The sequence below is a fragment of the Gossypium arboreum genome, chromosome 13 (genome assembly GCF_025698485.1).
Source record: "Gossypium arboreum isolate Shixiya-1 chromosome 13, ASM2569848v2, whole genome shotgun sequence".
NCBI lineage: Eukaryota > Viridiplantae > Streptophyta > Magnoliopsida > Malvales > Malvaceae > Gossypium > Gossypium arboreum.
The window spans coordinates 26,286,194-26,300,708 of NC_069082.1; the positions used below are offsets into that span (position 1 = coordinate 26,286,194).

Consider the following 14,515-nt stretch of genomic DNA (forward strand, 5'->3'; position numbering starts at 1 on the left):
CGGTTGGGATCGGGATCCATTGCTATAAACAAACACAAAGTCAAATTGTCAGAAATCACCACACTATCGATTCATCATTTAATGGCATGTATAGCTAGACCCCAAACACATCACGGTAGTCCTAGAATCGACTAAACCGTGGCTCTGATACCAATAAAATTGTAACACCCCGAACCTGAGACCATCGCTGGTTGTCGGACACGAGGGGTTAACAAGCCAAGTTCACTTGTTTTGCCCATCCATTTGACATTTCCAGTCAGGCTGGAAAACTGCGTCACTGTCGCCTTAAAAATCATATCTCTAGTGTCAAAACTCGGAAACTGGTTTTGTAAATTTTCCCTGAATTTATACTCATATATCCATCCATGGATTTATTTCTAGAATTTTTGGTTGGGCCAATTCGTACAGTTTATTAGTTAAAGTCACCCATGTTACAGGGATCGACTGCTCTGACCTTCGCGTGGTATAACTTGAATATCTCTCTGTACAGGGCTTTAATGCTGGTGCCGTTTGTTTCTAATGAAACTAGACTCAAAATGGAATCTGTACATATAAGGTATGCCTCCTAATTCTTTTTGGATAATTTATAGTAAATTTTTAAAGTTGCGACAGGGAACCCAGAAACCATTCTGGCCCTGTCTCACAATAGCTTTAATATCTCTTAACATGTAACTCCTATGACCATTTCGTTTCTTCCATATAAAATAGACTCATCAAGGTTCGTTTACATAGCTTATTCACTATTTAATTCCATTCCTACGAATTTTGGTGATTTTTCACATTCACGTCACTGCAGCTGGCAGCATCTGTTTTAAGGTAGGTCTTACCTATTTGGTAGTCTCCATGAACCAACTAGTCTTGCCATACATAGGTTCATATATGATCATTTTAACCATGCCAATGGCTGATCATATGACCAACATTCCCATTTCCAAGCCATAGCCACATCATGACACCAAATATATACATACAAACCACAATTAGTCTAAGTCGATACTTCACTTTTACGAGCCATTTTCGCATGGCCGTATATATATACATCACAACATATTCAACCAACAAGGGTAGTCCTATACATGCCATTTCAAAGTTCAACCAAAATTTATACCAAAATAGAGGCGTGGATAGTGTGGATGACTTCGACTTTATTGATCCCGAATCCGATTGCTATCTAGCGAAATCTATAAAACAGAGAGCCAAAGTAACGGGTAAGCATTTTTTATGCTTAGTAAGTCTCAAGGAATATAATCAGCTCTAATTACAGCAATACATTCACATAGCCAAATGCATCATTTCATTCATACACATTCTTACTTCACACTTCATCATTATATACTTTCACAAAGTATCAATCAATTCAATAACTGAAATTTATTAGTCGATTGAGCGAATGTTGCTCAAACATGTCGACTTTCAATGCACATATAACGTACCTTGTCCTTTGGGCTTTTCGAGTGTACTAATTGAATTCATTACAGCAACCAACACTCACCTCCAGCCCAAGATTCTTGAATATAACCGGATATAATCACGCACAAATGCCTTGGTCTTAGCCCGGATAGAATAACTCGCATACGAATGCCTTTGGGTCTTAGCCGGATATAGCCACTAGCACAATTGCCTTGGTCTTAACCCGGATATAATTTCCAGCATAATTGTCTTCGGGCTTAGCCGGATATCATTCAATTTCTCATGTACACATACATCAATAATCATTGGACATACATATTTCATTTTCATTACTAAGGCTCAAAACGCATAAATATAATCACAAGCCTATTCGCCTTGGGACTTAGCCGGGTAGAATTCAAATGCTCATACATACATAATCAATAATCAATACACATCCATACTTTATTTCACATAATTCAAGTAGGGTCACTTCTTGAGGACTTACCTCGGATGTTGTCGAACGACTTTTTCGCTATTCGATCACCTTTTCCTTCCCTTGTCCAATTGTGGCCCTCTTAGCTCTTGAGCTAATTCAAACAAATTCAATTTATTAAAACCTCATTGTGCTTGCTTATGGCCGAATATGACAAGGAGTTTAAATGGTCATATGGCCACTTTTAGCTTGAATACACAATGGTCATGCACATTTTATACTACATCAAGCAATTCAATACAATTTATTTGAGCATCAAGGAAAAGCTAAGGCCTTCAATAGGCTACCCAAGGCCGAATATTCATGTACATGTTGAGGTCAATTTTGCACTTAATACCTCACAAAAACAGCATGCATTTTACTAGTTAATGCTTTGCACATTGTATTAAAACTTATAATATAGCATCAAGCACTTATATGTGTGCTAGGTCAATTGTGCTTGCAATTTCACAAGCATTCTTCCACATCTTCTTCTTTAAACCAATATATTCATCACTTACTTCATAGCCAAAACATCATGTGCAAACATATATATACAATATGAGCATGGCGAATTTCAAGGTGTCCCTAGCCATCCAAAAATACAAATTTTAACTAACATGCAAGAAGCATGAACCATGCTCATGAATGCATCATGGCCAAATATGACAATCATGCTCCATTCAACTTCAATCATGGTTAAACACAAAAAGAAAACTCAAAATCTTACTCAAGAGTAGACAATCCATCATTGCATGCATCATCATCAAGCTTCACACTTAGCATGCAATGGCTTTATCACCATAACAACTTTGGCCAAATACCATTTCCATGGCATAACAAGGATTTGAGCCATGGCTAACATGCACATCAAATTAGCAACCAAACCATGCATGAAACTCCCAACACAACCTCATACATACCTTAATCTTGATGCAAACTTAGCCAAATCTCCTTCTAGATCTCTTCTAAACAAAGGAAATGAAGCAAAATCCTTCTTCCTCTTAGTATTTTCGCCAAAAAGGAGAGAGCAAGCATGAACAAATTTTTTGTTTCTCTTCTTGGTTGCACGGCAATGGGGGATGCTACTCTCACACACATTTTTTTTTCTTTCTCACCCATGCTTAGTTGTTTATTATTTCTAACATCATCCATTAGTAAAACATGTTGGGAACATGTTCCTTGCCCATAACCTTGTCATGGCGGCCACTCCTCCTTAGGAAGGGGATTATTTGACATGCAACTCCACCTTTTGTTAACATGTACTAACAAGCCATTTAAAATTAGCCTATCATATTTCACCATGTTTCACTTTGATCCCTATTTAATACTTTCTCATACAAATGGGTAAAATTAGAGAATGAAATTTCCACATATGCATGCACACACATGGTAAGCATAGAATATAACAATTAATTATTTTTATGACTCGGTTTAGTGGTCCCGAAACCACATTCCGGCTAGGGTCTATTTTGGGCTGTCACAACTGCGGCATTTATGGATCTGATGAATCGAGTGTTCCAACCATACTTGGATCGATTCGTGGTCTTCTTTATCGATGATATTCTGGTTTCTTCTGAAACTGAGGAGAAGCATGATGAGCATATTCGTATTGTGCTGCAAGTGCTGAGGGAGAAGGAGCTTTATGCAAAATTCAGTAAGTGTGAGTTCTGGTTGAGAGAGGTAACTTTCTTGGGGCATGTTGTCTCTGCTGAAGGGATCAAGGTGGACCATTGAAAGATTGAAGCGATTCTGGAGTAGAAGCCACCGAGGTCAGTATCGGAAATTCAAAGTTTTCTGGGTTTAGCTGGGTACTATAGAAGGTTTGTGGAAGGATTTTTTGTGATGGCAGCGCCTTTGAAAAAGCTTATAAGGAAGGGAGTACCGTTTGTTTGGACTGAGAAACAACAGGAATCTTTTGAGAAGCTGAAGAAAGTTCTGACCGAGGCATCTGTACTAATTCAGCCGGAGTCTGGAAAAGATTTTACCGTATGCAGTGATGCATCACATTTAGGGTTGGGCTTTGTGCTGATGCAAGAGGGTAACGTGGTTGCTTATGCATCGTGACAGCTTAAACCACATGAAGTTAACTATCCTACTCATGATCTGGAGTTGGCAGCGGTAATCTTTGCGTTTAAGATTTGGAGACATTACCTGTACGGAGAAAAGTGTATTATATACACAGATCATAAGATTTTTAAGTACTTGCTGACAAAGAAGGAGCTGAACCTTAGGCAGCGGAGATGGGTAGAGTTGCTTAAGGATTATGACTGGGAAATTGAGTATCATCCAGGCAAAGCTAATTTGGTGGCTGATGCCCTAAGTCGTAGAACTGTATCTAATCTGAGAGCCATGTTTTCTCGTTTGAGTCTGTATAACGATGGTAGTCTGTTAGCAGAACTGCAAGTTAGGCCGACCTGGGTGGATGAGATTAAAGAAAAATAGTCGAGGGATAAGTCCCTGATTTCTCAATTCTGGCAGGTTAAGAATGGGGATACTTCTGAGTTCAGACTGAACAGTGAGGGAGTTCTGTGTTACTGAGGTAGAGTTTGTATTCCGAAGGACTCTGACTTGAGGTAAGCAATTCTAAAAGAAGCTCATGGAGGTCTGTGTGCTATGCATCCTGGAGGGAGTAAAATGTATCGTGACTACAAGGAGTTGTATTGGTGGCTTGGATTGAAGCGAGAGGTAACGGAAGTTGTGAGAAAATGTCCGACTTGTCAGCAAGTGAAAGCTAAACATCAATTACCTTCCGGACTTTTGCAGCCAGTGAAAGTACCACTTTGGAAGTGGGAGAGGGTAACCATGGATTTTGTGAGTGGGCTACCCTTGACTCCGTCGAAGAAGGACTCAATTTGGGTAATTGTGGATAGGTTGACCAAATCTGCTCATTTCATACCTATTCGCACTGATTATTCACTTTAGAAGTTAGCCAAATTGTATGTAGCGAAAATAGTACGACTTCACTGAATGCCAGTGTTGATTATTTCTGATCGAGATCCTAGATTCACATCTCGATTTTGGAAAAAGTTGCATGAGGCATTGTATACACGGTTGAACTTTAGTACAGCCTTTCATCCTCAGACTGATGGTCAGTCGGAAAGGGTTATTCAGATTCTAGAAGACATGTTGAGGGGATGCATTATCGACTTTCGAGGCAGTTGGGAAGATTACTTACCGTTGGCAGAGTTTGCATACAACAACAGTTATTAGGCAAGTATTTGAATGGCTCCTTATGAGGCACTGTATGGGTGAAGATGTCGTACACCTAGTTGTTGGATCGAGTTCGGTAAACGACAGGTTCTTGGACCTGAGTTGGTGGCAGATACTGAGGATAAGGTCAAGTTGATTAGAGACCGGTTGAAGGAAGCATCTGATAGACAAAAGTCATATTCAGATTTGAAGCGCAAGGAAATTGAGTACACTGTGGGTGATATGGTCTTCTTGAAGGTTTCACCTTGGAAGAAAATATTAAGGTTTGGGAGGAAAGGCAAGTTAAGTCTGCGGTTCATTGGGCCTTATCAGATTCTTAAGCAAGTGGGTCTAGTGGCTTATCATTTGGAGCTACCTCCAGAGTTGGATAGGATTCATGATGTCTTTTACGTCTCCATGTTAAGGCGGTATTGTTCTGACCCTACTCATGTTGTGCCGGTTGCAGAGATTGAGGTCCAAACAGACTTCACTTTTGAGGAAGAGCCTGTGCAGATTTTGGATCGAGATGTTAAGATTTAGAGGAGGAAATCAATTTCACTAGTAAAGGTGCTGTGGCATAATCATGGCAGAGAGGAAGCTACTTGGGAGCCAGAAGTGGCGATGCGTCAACAATATCCTCATCTGTTTGATTCAGGTAAAATTTCGAAGACGAAATTTCTTTAAGGAGGGTAGAGTTGTAACACCCCAATTTTTGGGTTTTCTATGTCTCTGTGATTTTTAAAATTTGTGTGTGTTCTGGTTGGTTAAAATATATATTTTAGTAGGTTAGTGGGCCTTTGGAAGGCCCAAACTTAAGTTAAATCCGTGGTAGCCTTTGGAATTTTAATTTTATAAATAGGTAATGCAATTGCGTTTGGGCTTTTAAGAGTAAAGGGGTAAAAGATGACACAAAAAGGAGTGTGGTGTAGTGGCAAGGTTGCGCCACTTAGGGGACAAGGAAGTGACGCCATAGAGGAAGCATGGGGTCCAAGGTTCAAGTCTTAGCTCTTGCAATATATTTTGGTTTTTCTTTTCAATAAATCTGAAAGCAAGTAGGTGCGCTTTAAAGTTTAATGTGTTGGATTTATGACACAAATGAGTTGATGGCCTAGTGGTGGTGGCGTGAGTTGGCATGTGAGAGGACTTTGGTTCGAATCCCTTGGCACGCAAAGGTTGATTGTTTTGCTATGTTGGGACGGCAAGAGTTGGTGTTGGTTTTAAACTCTGGTGATGGAGGGATCCCACATCGTGAAGCTAACATAAGAGTAGATGCAGAGCTAGCTTTAAATAGAGCAAACCATGAGCAGAGTAGGCATACCCTTCTTGGTTGATCCCTTTCGCTTTGTGACGTGCTCGTTTGGGTTGGGCGTCAGCTAAGAGTGTTTGGAGCAAGGATTAACTGCAATCTCCTAACAGGTGTGTGTTTCTCATTACTCTAGCAGTAGGACGGCTATTTCGGACCGCGATGGGCTGAAATGGGCCATGTGGTCCTAGTGGGTCCGTAGGCCCAAGTGGATAAGTTGTAGAATTACTAAAATACCCCTGTAGGGTAGGACTACCGATTTACCCCTGTTGGTAAAATGACTATTTTGCCCCTCGTGCGTAAATGACTAACTTGTGTGATGATTGGGTTAGTTGACGTGGATTTATGTTAGTTATCGTTAATTCGTAAGTCTAATGTGTTAGTGATCGATTGTAGGATTATCGTGTGGGAGATATCATCATCAATCGTCATCAACCAGTTGTGTAAATGACACCCTCCCTTAGACTAAATCAGTAAAAGCCGAAATACCGAAACGTTGGTATTTTAGAACTCATGATGCGTCTGGCGCCGTGAGACAGTTGTTAATGAATATGGTGCATTTGGGTGATTAGAGTGCAGAGTGTGCATTTACGTGCACAACGGTATTTTTGGGCTTAATGGGCCAAAAACGGGCCAATGGGCCAACGGGCCCACTTTGGTAAAAAGACAAGGTAAGTACTTCTGATTACTTGGTAAACGTTAGAATGAGCATGAAACCTTAGCAATAGGTAATACTTACTGAAATACCCTTATGCATGCAAAATTACGATTTTACCCCTAGGGTTATATTTTTTCTAAAAAGCATGATGTTCTGTTTCTGTATACGTATGCCATGCCATATTATTTCTATTGCATGGGACATGGGTTTATATTGATGGAAGAAGCGTTCTGGCAGCCTCACTGTAATCTGGTGGCTTCGCCACATATATATATATATATATCTGTTCTGGTGGCCTAGCCACAATATCTATATCTGGTTACTTCGTCACAATATCTGGCAGCCTCGTTGCAGTTTTTGTGGTGTGTAGCGGTTGGGTGGGTTGAGTAGTCTCCCCACATGGTGTAAGGCTGGTATGGGGGTGTTATGGATGGCTCTGGGTTGGGATTTCTGCATTCATGATATATTTGTTCTGTATCTGCTATGGGCCTATGGGTTTTATTCTAATTTCTGTACTGGGCCAAGGCCCAGATAAGTCTAACTCTGAGGTTTGATCTGTTTTGGGCTATGGTGGGGTTATGTTACACACTGAGTTTACCGAACTCACCTTTTATTTTCATCTCTGCAGGAAATCCCCAACCATAGTGGACTTGGAGCTGTGAGGGATTTGGAGTGGCCACATCATCTGCAAAGTTGGTTTTTCTAAGTTAGTTTATTTTTATTATTTAATATCCTAATTTAATTTTGGGTTTTAATTTGTAATAAGGCCGCTATTTAAATTTCTTTTCCACTACGGTTTTATTTTTTGATTTTATTTATACTATGTTGAAACTGCTAGTGTTAGGCTGCACGGGTTTTCAAAATTAATGAACGTTTTCCAAGACTCAACAAGCACAACGAATGGATAGCCTAAAGATTGATAAACCAGCTTTTCATTCAACCGCTGTTTTTACAAAGACCACCCCAATCACTTAAACCAACGAATGCATACTAAGTCGTAAGTCCATGTGACACGTCAGATCTGGCCATAACGTCTGGGCCGGGTTTGGGGTGTTACAGCATGGGATATAAATATGTATAAATTACAGTTTATCAAATACCCCCAAACTTAAGCATTTGCTTGTCCTCAAGCAAAATCCTCAACTCATAATCAAAATAAATTATTCTCAACTTATAATTCTATTGATAATATCTAAAATAATCCATAGCTAATCATACATTGAAAATTCAACTGAAAGAATATCAACGTTTCAAACATTTCAAGTTGAATATTTTATCCTGAAAACATAGGTGTCTCCCCTCGTCTAAGTAATTACCTTTGATTCAAAATATCACAGAGTTTCACATCCTCACTAAAGATTCACTCAAATCACTCGAGGTGTTTAAGGATAATAAAAGAAGCACTCAGTAGTCAATAATGAAAAGTCATTACCATAGGCTTGCATGAAAATCAAATCTCCACCACTATAAATTGAGATGAAACATCAATCAAAAGGTCTTTAAAGGGTTGTAACGTCGCTTTGGTTAGAGGGTGTGGTCACAAGCTGAAAGAAAGGGTTAGAATCGAGATTGAATATGGAATTTAACTCTTTAGCTCAGAAGATCACTACTACTAATATGTATACATGTATTTTTTTTAAGAACAAGTCAAATTACAAAATAGAATAAAACATAGCTAAGCAACTATTCCAACTTAAATCTCGACAAAAATAAGGATCAAATTAATTTAGGGGATTTCAACAATAATGAGTTATGGGTTAATATTGAGGGTAAATTAATGAATGGGTTGTTAGGCTCAAGAGGATTCACTAAGGGTTAATTGTGAAGGTCGGCTTTTATGGAGTGAGTGGGTTAAACCTAAGTGCCTTTCTCATTTTGACATATCAAATCAAATGGTGTGGTCTTGACATGCATAATCAAGCAAGTTCTAGAATAACAATTCAATACTGACGCACTCATAATGAAAGTAAGCATGAAAGAAATAATAGATGCTCTAAAGGCTCAAGATCTCACAAAAATTATGGTTTTTTGATGTTTAAACTTGTGAATTCCAACTTAAAATAATACCTAAACTTAGGGGAACAACCTAAAATTTTAAATTCTTAAAAATCAACTTATCATGCTTAATTTTCTAATGTCTTAAAGTTTAAATAATCAATGCATGAATGCCTATGTTTTAATTTAAGATATATCAATAAAAATTATAAATCAATCAAAATTCATCCTAAACATGATATGAGAGCTTTTCAAGAGAACAAGGCAATCATTCAGGGATTTTTCTGATAGTGAAATGAATACCCCCCCACACTTAAGATGTACATTGCCCTCAATGTACAAAGATACATATATATAGAAAAGAATATAAATATAAGATAGGGAGAGAAGTGAAACTTCCTGGGTGATGAATGAATTTCCTTAAACTGTAGTTTTGGAGAATAATCGGCGTGAGGGTGGAAGATGATACTTTGGCGGTGGTAGAGGTTCATTAGTCCATAAGTCCTACGCCAAAAGAATATTATATCTGGTGGTAGCTATGGTCGTGGTCGAACAGGCCATGGCAGTCGTGGAGAACCTTTCACAGTGGAGTTTCGAGTTCCTGAGTAGTAATGAGCGTTGGAGCTCTTTATAACTGTGACAGGATTAGGAACTCTTTTAAATAATATATAAGGAAGATTAAGTACTCATAATGAATTTGCCGAAATTAAAAATTGTAAAATAATAATTATAAAACTTAATAAAAATAAAGTGAAAGAAAAATAAAAAGTAGTTTTAAAATAAAATAAAAGTTTTTAAACAACTTCATCACTAAATGGTTCACGAGGTGGGGGTGGCGATGAGATGTGAAAGTGCTAACAAATCTGGTGTAGTGTAGCATCAATATGATCGAATAGCTAAAAACACTGTTGCTCGAATCGAGTTAGGGGCTCAGAGATGTCAGCGTATAAAGCTGCCGCATGAACTAGACGAGAGAGTGGTGGTGGCTGAAACGGTGGGTCCTCATGATGTGGAGGGACATCATCAGTAATGTCCTTGGGGGCCTCCTACTCGGTGGATTGGGCGAGACAGTACTAAGGAGGGAAGGTGCCACGTCGTTTCTCAATCATCCTCATACTTAGCATGCTCGAGATGCCCTGTGGGGATATCTGGCCCATAAGAGTAAGGGAGGATGATTGGGCTGCTATGTTGAGGAGCTCGAAGTACCGAGCCAACCGCGTCACATAGGGCCCAATGGAGATGACCCCCTTCCTATGCCACTTCGTCTGATGTTGAATGGCGAGGGTAATGAAATAAGCAAGGTCTATGACGTGCCCGTGCGACATACACCGTAGAAAGTAGGCATCGTGAGTGTTGACGACGCTAGTGCTTGCTCACCTTCCTGTTAATGTGTGAGCCAAAATGATGTGTAGGTACCTCAGAGATGGAAGGAGAGCCGATGCCTTGGAGCGGCTAGGATTGTAGGAGGCAATGCCGGGGGTGATGGTGTTCCAACACCATGAAGGAGAGTGATGGATGTGGCGATTGAGAGCGTGGAGTTCATTTTCCTCCATGAACTCCTCATTATAAAGGCCCAGTGCGGTTCAGAACTCTAGGACGTTCAACTGGCGGACTAAACTGCTGAGGCGAAATTGGATTGTTCCCGGGTCATCAAAACGGGCCATCATGGTCTAAAGATGGGACATTGAGCAAAGTTCCATAGTGAGTTCGAGATATTTCAGATAGACAATCTCAAAGAAAAGCCCCCAAGGATCAGTGGTGAGGAGGGCCCGAATTGCATCTGCGAGTTAAACTTGTTCTAGCATGGCCCAATCTATACAGCAGCCCACTTCCAAGGGTCGGGCCCGTAGAATCTAGAAAAGTTCTTCTTGGGGCCCAATGGGGAACTGCAGGAAAGGGTGACGAATTTCTATGGCAGGACCCGAGGAGGACGACGCTCCCTTCCTTTTCTTTGAAGCAGGGATGGCAGCTTTCTTTCCTCGTGAAGATGACATGGTATACCTACAAGCAAAACCATTATTCCGTTTTGATGATTGGATAAGGTAAAATGTAAACAAATTCAACAAGGAAAAGGTCATAAATAATTTCAGGCACAACTACTAACACTAATAGACCTAACCAAAACAATAAATTTTATGGCATAATGTCTGGTATTAGTATGAAACTCAAAATGGCAAAGAGCTTGATGGAAATGTAAAAAGCATGAATTTATCACAATGCATGGATTATAATGGCAAAGAATAATAAGCAAGTGAATATTGACTTAGAATACGTAAATGAGGCTTGAGAAATCATGAAGTAATAAAGAAAAATGTCACATGAAATAAATGGTAGCTAATCTAACAATGGAATTTGAATGATAGCAAAATGGAAAAAGTATGGGATAAATGAAGATTAAAATGGTAATTAGCATTATAACTAAGTAAAATAAAAGAGGAAAAAGTAAACAAACACTAAAAAGATGAGAATGGGCGTCGAAAATGGAGTTGGAGGCGGCGCACGGGCGGGGCAAGGAGGCCGTGTGGACTTGCAGTAGCTAAGGTTAGGGATTTTGGGTGAAGAAGATGATAAATAGTGAAGGATATTTATATAGTTTGGGACATACAGCCAGGGGACACGCCCGTGTTCCCCAAATTTTTCCTGTGTGATTCGTGAATTTTGAATTTGAGCGCGTTTGACATTTTTCCCACGCCCGTGTTCCTTGGGCGTGTGGGTGCACACGACCGTGTTTGTCTTCGTTCACTTCTCCCACTCCTGTGTATGTAGGCCCACACCCGTGTTAATCTGACAGGTTCACCCACGGTTGCTCGGTACGGGCGTGTCGCACGCCCGTGTTAATTTGACAGGTTCGGCCACAGTTTTTAGGCACGGGCGTGTCACACGCCCATGGCAGGTTCGCCCACGGCCATGTCGCATGGCCATGGTGATTTATCGCAGCTTGTGCTGGGGAAAATCTTTGCCCTGTTTCCACACGGTCCTAAGCACGCCCGTGTGCTTGGCCGTGTCTGTGTGGTAAACCTGTATTCAAGAGCTCCGTTAGTAAGTTAGGTGTTAAACAGTAAAATTTAAAGAAGTTAATACAGTTAGTGCTCGGGTTGCCTCCTGAGAAATGCTTATTTATAGTCTAAGCTCGACTTACCTCTCCATTGAATGGTCATGGTGGTTTGAGGAGTTTACACTCCTCATTCCTGCTATGAATCTCATTAGAATAAGGTTTTAGGCAGGTATTGTTTACCTTAAAAGTGCCGAACTTGGGATGACTTACCTTGACTGTACCGAATAGGAAGATGCTAAGTACTATAAGAAGAATTTCTTCATTCGGTTTGGCAGTGACAATGTGAGGATTTGCGGCATCTAATAAAACTTTATCTCCAACCTTAAGTTGATTTGGAAAGGTATTGAGCTTGTTCTGGCATAGTTTTGGTTTATCATGTGTTCTCAATTTATGTGTCCACCATTCATCTAGCTGTTCAATTTGTAGCATTCGTTCTTCATGAATAGGTCCTCTACTATTGCATGAAAATGGCTCATGTACTTCATTCAAACTCATTTCCTACAAAGTAGGTTGCACCATATTGTCAGTTTTAGTAGAATGGTTTAGACAATCACCTTCAATTTTCGATGTGTTGTCGGAATTGCGAGCTTGAAGGGTGATTGTTTTGTCTCCCACACGAAGTATGAGCTCACCTGTGCCAACATCAATAATCATTCTAGCAATTGCTAAAAAGGGCCTTCCTAAAATGAAAGGAGTGTTGCTATCCTCCTCTATGTCTAGAACAACGAAGTCAACGGGAAATATAAATTTATTGATTTTAACTAGCACATCTTCAATAATACCCCTAGGAAATCTTATAGTTTTATCTGCTAATTGAATGCTCATCCTAATCTGTTTGGGTTTCCCAAGACCTAGTTGTTTAAACATTTTGTAAGGCATGACGTTAATACTAGCCCCTAAATCAACTAATGCATTATTAACATCTAAACTATCAATTAAGCAAGGAATTGTAAAACTCCCTGGATCTTTCAATTTGTTGGGTATTTTATTTTGTAAAATAGCTGAGCAAACTACGTTTAGTTTCACATGCGAAGCCTCATCCAACTTTCGTTTATTTTCTAAAAGCTCCTTTAAAAATTTCATTGCGTTTGGCATCTGCGATAGAGCTTCAATAAAAGGTAAGTTAATATGTAATTTTTTTAAAAGTTTAAGCAATTTACCAAATTGTTCATCTAAGCGGTCTTTCCTTGTCGCATTGAGGTATGGCAGACGAGGTTTATATTCTATACTTACCGGCTTTGGGTCATTTTGTCAGACCCCATTCTTACCTTGCTTACCACTATTTCTAGCCTTGGTTTTCCAACTAATCCTTCCTCATCTTGAATGGCAATCGTGTTGAGTTGCTCCCTTGGGTTAGATTCAGTGTTGTTTGGTATGCTACCTTGTGGTCGTTCAGAAATGAACTTAGCGAGCTGTCCAATCTGAGTTTCGAGCCCCTGGATTGATGCTTGTTGATTTTTGAGTGCTGTCTCAGTATTCTGAAAATGAGTTTCTGACACCGAGATGAATTTGGTTAGCATCTCCTCAAGGTTCAGCTTATTTTCTTGTTGGTAAGGTGGTTGTTGAAAACCCAGAGGATGTTGTGGCCTTTGATTTCCTTGACCGCCCCATGAGAAATTGGGATGGTTCCTCCAACCTGCATTATAAGTGTTACTATATGGGTTATTTTAGGATCTAGAGTTATTGTTACCCATATATTGGACTTGTTCCTCCTCGATGCTAGGGTTGAAAGGTTGATATTCTGTGCATGCTTCTCCTCCATTCGAATCGCACCTCATCACTGGATGTACCTGAGTAGAGCTACACAAACCGTCAATCTTTTTATTTAAGAGTTCTACTTGGTTAGATAGCATAGTAATAGCGTCAAGGTTGAAAACATCGACTGCTTTCGTCGTTTTTATTCTCATAACTTGCCACTGATAGTTATTCAGTGACATCTCCTCAGTAAATTCGTAAGCTGCCTCAGGTGTCTTATTATTGATAGTTCCTCCAGCAGCTGCATCAATCATCTACCGAGTCGAAGGATTCAGGCCATTATGGAATGTTTTAACCTGTAGCCAAAGCGGTAACCCATGGTGAGGGCATCTTCTTAAAAGGTCCTTGTATCTCTCCCATGCATCGTAGAGTGTCTCTAAATCCATCTGCACAAAAGAAGAGATATCATTACGTAATTTAGCCGTTTTAGTCGGCGGAAAGTATTTTAATAGAAACTTTTCAGTCATTTGTTCCCAAGTAGTGATTGACCCTCGTGGGAACGAGTTCAACCATTATTTCGGCTTATTCCTTAACGAAAAGGGAAACAACCAAAGATGAATGGCGTCATCAGAAACGCAATTAATTTTAAAGGTATCGCAAAATTCTTGGAAATTTGCTAAGTAAGCGTTGGCATCCTCGTCCTACAAACCATCAAACTGAACAAACTGTTGTATCATTTGAATTGTGTTAGGT

At 39.8% G+C, this 14,515-nt stretch overlaps 1 non-coding gene across 1 annotated transcript; it reads left to right on the forward strand.

The window, feature by feature from the left end:
- The first annotated feature begins 14,134 nt into the window (after positions 1-14,134).
- On the forward strand, positions 14,135-14,241 carry LOC128287515 (small nucleolar RNA R71). The gene has a single exon (XR_008278215.1). It is a non-coding gene; the product is annotated as a small nucleolar RNA R71 (small nucleolar RNA).
- Positions 14,242-14,515: the final 274 nt, after the last annotated feature.